The following is a 3910-nucleotide window of genomic DNA, read 5'->3' as shown; positions in this document are numbered from 1 at the left end:
GGCGCACGGGGGGGGGGGGGGGATTAGCCCGGAACCGCTATGACCCCCCCCTCGGCCCCGACATCCCCTCCACACAACAGAAACACAGAGACGAGGAGCACGAGGGAGGGAGGGAGGGAGGGATTAGAGTCGTGTCACAGCCCCCCCCCCCCGAGAGTCCGCCATACATCCTGACAAGACGCCAAACGGGCGTGTCGGCTGGACGGAGCATTCATTAACCGCTCCTTCACCTCCTTTCTTCCTCCTCTTCATCTGGGGGGGTCAAAGGAGCCGCTGGACTATGTCTGTCCAGGTCCAGGGGGGGGGGGGGGGGTCTGGAGGGGGCGTAGTGGAGGGGTGTGTACGTGACCTGGGTCACGCAGGGGGTTATGTTGGGGTGTGTGCGGGCGGAGGTATGCGGGGGGGGGGGGGGGGGGGTTACAGAGAAGGACTCACACACACACACACACACACACACACACACACACACACACACACACACACACACAGAGCTCCGATACGCCGGCTAACAGGCTTAGAGGACTACCAGACAGGAACGGAAAGAGAGAGGGGGAGAGAGAGAGAGAGAGGGAGGGAGGAGAGGAGAGCGGGCCAGGGAGGGAGAAGAGAGCAGGGGGAAGGGAGAGGAGGAGAGGAGCGAGGGAGGGAAGGAGGGAGGGATGTCAGACCAGCGGGGAGCCCCTCTGACGGAGCAGACCCCGTGCCGCCATTTTTTCCCAGCATCCCCCCCGGCGAGGCTGTCTCTCAGCCGGTCAGCGCGCCCGTGTCAGCGCGCCCGTGTCATCACTCTTCAGAGCCACTAAGGAGGCACAAAGGACGGGGTCCGGTCCGAGGCTGCCGGCGTGTGACTCACGGCCGGAGTGTGTGTGTGTGTGTCTGTGTGTGTGTCTGTGTGTGTGTGTGTGTGTCTGTGTGTGTGTGTGTGCACGTATGTGCGTGATGGACTCGCACACACACAGAGAGACGCAGAAACATGTGCTGGCACACACACACACACACACACGCGCACACACACACACACACACACACACACACACACACACACACACACACAGATGGGTTAGTGCGCACACACCTGCACGCACTCACACACAGACAGACGCATGAAAAAGATAGACGCACACACACCAACACAGGCGAGACGCGCACAGGTCCAGAAAGGCAGAAACGCCCTGGTGGCCAAGAGACGGCTGTGTGTGACCCCGCCTGGGTGTGTCTCCCGGATCAGAACCCTTCCCTCATCAGCCTGGACCGCAGGCCCGCTAGCGCCGCTCTGACCAGGGGGCGTGGCCTCCGGGGGGGCATGTCCTCCGGGGGGCTGTCCTCCGGGGCGCTGTGCTTTAGAGCTGGCGCTGTTTCCTCGCTGTTTACATGGGTAATAATCTCTAGGGCGCCATAGAGACGAGAGCTGTGTTCCAGGAGCTTTTTAGCGCTACAGCCCCGTGAGCTCTAGGCTTGTTTTAGCTCTACAGCACCGTGAGCTCTAGGCTTGTTTTTAGCTCTACAGCACCGTGAGCTCTAGGCTTGTTTTAGCGCTACAGCACCGTGAGCTCTAGGCTTGTTTTAGCTCTACAGCACCGTGAGCTCTAGGCTTGTTTTTAGTGCTACAGCACCGTGAGCTCTAGGCTTGTTTTTAGCGCTACAGCACCGTGAGCTCTAGGCTTGTTTTTAGTGCTACAGCACCGTGAGCTCTAGGCTTGTTTTTAGCGCTACAGCACCGTGAGCTCTAGGCTTGTTTTTAGCGCTACAGCACCGTGAGCTCTAGGCTTGTTTTTAGCGCTACAGCACCGTGAGCTCTAGGCTTGTTTTTAGTGCTACAGCACTGTGAGCTCTAGGCTTGTTTTTGCAGTTGAAATAAGTGAAACTTTTTTGGGCCAGAGCGCAGGCTGTAAACGGCTCGACGACGACAACAGTCGGTTTTTGGCAAAACTGCAGAGACAGCGAACGTTAGCACTAGCTAACATGAGCTAGCTATCTTAACTCGGCTGGTTAATCTCAAATCACGCATTGTGTCTTTACTGGTTAATCTCAAATCACGCGTTGTGTCTTTACTGGTTAATCTCAAATCACGCGTTGTGTCTTTACTGGTTAATCTCAAATCACGCGTTGTGTCTTTACTGGTTAATCTCAAATCACACGTTGTGTCTTTACTGGTTAATCTCAAGTCACACGTTGTGTCTTTACTGCCGTCAAGTCAAGTAGTCAACCCTCCCCTCCACCGTCACCACATGGCTCAGTCAACTCTTCCCTCCACCGTCCCCACATGGCTCAGTCACCTCTCCCTCCACCGTCACCACATGGCTCAGTCAACTCTCCCTCCACCGTCACCACATGGCTCAGTCAACTCTCCCTCTACCGTCACCACATGGCTCAGTCAACCCTCCCCTCCACCGTCACCACATGGCTCAGTCAACTCTCCCTCTACCGTCACCACATGGCTCAGTCAACCCTCCCCTCCACCGTCACCACATGGCTCAGTCAACTCTCCCTCCACCGTCACCACATGGCTCAGTCAACTCTCCCTCCACCGTCACCACATGGCTCAGTCAGCTGCAGCACAACTCTCCCTACGACTCCCTCCGGCTCGGCATCAGCAGGTTCCCATCTCCGCTCGCGGGCGGGCGGGCGTGCATGTGTGTGTGTGTGCGCGCGTGTGTGTGTGTGGGAGCCGATGGGAAGCTCTAACTGTACGTTGGGGACAGATCTGGAGCAGATGATGCAGATGTCACAGGGTGAAATTCTAGCTAATTGGTCAGTGATTGGGCTCAGCTGTGGTCCATATTAGTAATTAGGAGGGGCGGGGAGGGTAGGCAGATCCCCTATAAAAAGCCTAGTATATTCAGTCTGGGGGTTCGTTTGGTGGGGTGTCGAGTGGACACCAGTTGAATTAGTAGGCTAGGCTTTCAGTGCCCGGTGAGAGCAGGAAAGTTTTCCTTTTTGTGTTTGTTATGTGTCACGTCTGCGGCTGATCGCCGGGTATAGCTTACGCCGGAGCCAGCACCGGCGACCTGGACGAGGAGACAGAACGAGGGGAAGCCCAACACCGCAGCGGAGGGGTTTTGGATTCGTTCACCCCTCCCTGGGACGTGAGTACCCCTCTGATGGCTTATGGCCTACCTTGACGATCCTAAAGGGCTGAGCACTATCATTTCTGGTTGGCCCATTGTTGAACCGCGTCTATTTATGTACTCCTTCGCATTGCTGCCGGACGGAGAGTGAGGGCTGCGCTGCGGGGTCGGATCCACCGCGCACCGTGGTCCATCCAGTGGAGCGAGGGGAGGTCAGGCATTACAGTGGAGGGTGTGGATCCGTGTGGAGCAGTGCCATCCGGAGGAGGTGACCACACGCCGACCAGGGATCGGTCTTCAAGAACGGACAGACATTGGTTGGGCTGTACTGTCCGCCTCGTCTCCGGAGAATCCACCTCTCCCTGGTTGCCGGTGTGGACTGGGTGACGTTACTGGGCCACGCCTTCTTTTTGTGTTTTTTTGCTGCAGTGGACAGATATTTTTTTATTTTTGTGGGGAGTCGAAGGTCGATCCCCACACCTAAGACATTTATGTTGTGTGTCCTGTATGTCAGTCCCCCCGTCCTCCCCATATATAATTGTTAGTGGGTTTTTGCTAGCTTGTGGGAGGGGAATTATTGGTAGTTGGGATAGGAGGTGGAGTGAGTCCCTCTTGTGTAGTGGTTGTTTGCCATCTTCCCCACGTGTGCAGTGCCAGACCTTTTTGGGGTCTAGTGTGTGTGTGCGCTAATTCACAGAGTGTAGTGTGTGTGCAAATTCACTTGGAGTGTAGTGTGTCCACAGATTGCAGTGCCTGGTCCAGGGTGTCTGGGTAGCTCATCCCACCTCTATCCTAGGCCTAAAGAAAACCCTCACCTCACTGGCTAATAAAGTCTGGCCTGC

This window comes from Borostomias antarcticus (genome assembly GCF_949987555.1).
Source record: "Borostomias antarcticus genome assembly, chromosome: 23".
NCBI classification, from domain to species: domain Eukaryota; kingdom Metazoa; phylum Chordata; class Actinopteri; order Stomiiformes; family Stomiidae; genus Borostomias; species Borostomias antarcticus.
This window is presented reverse-complemented; position numbering follows the sequence as displayed.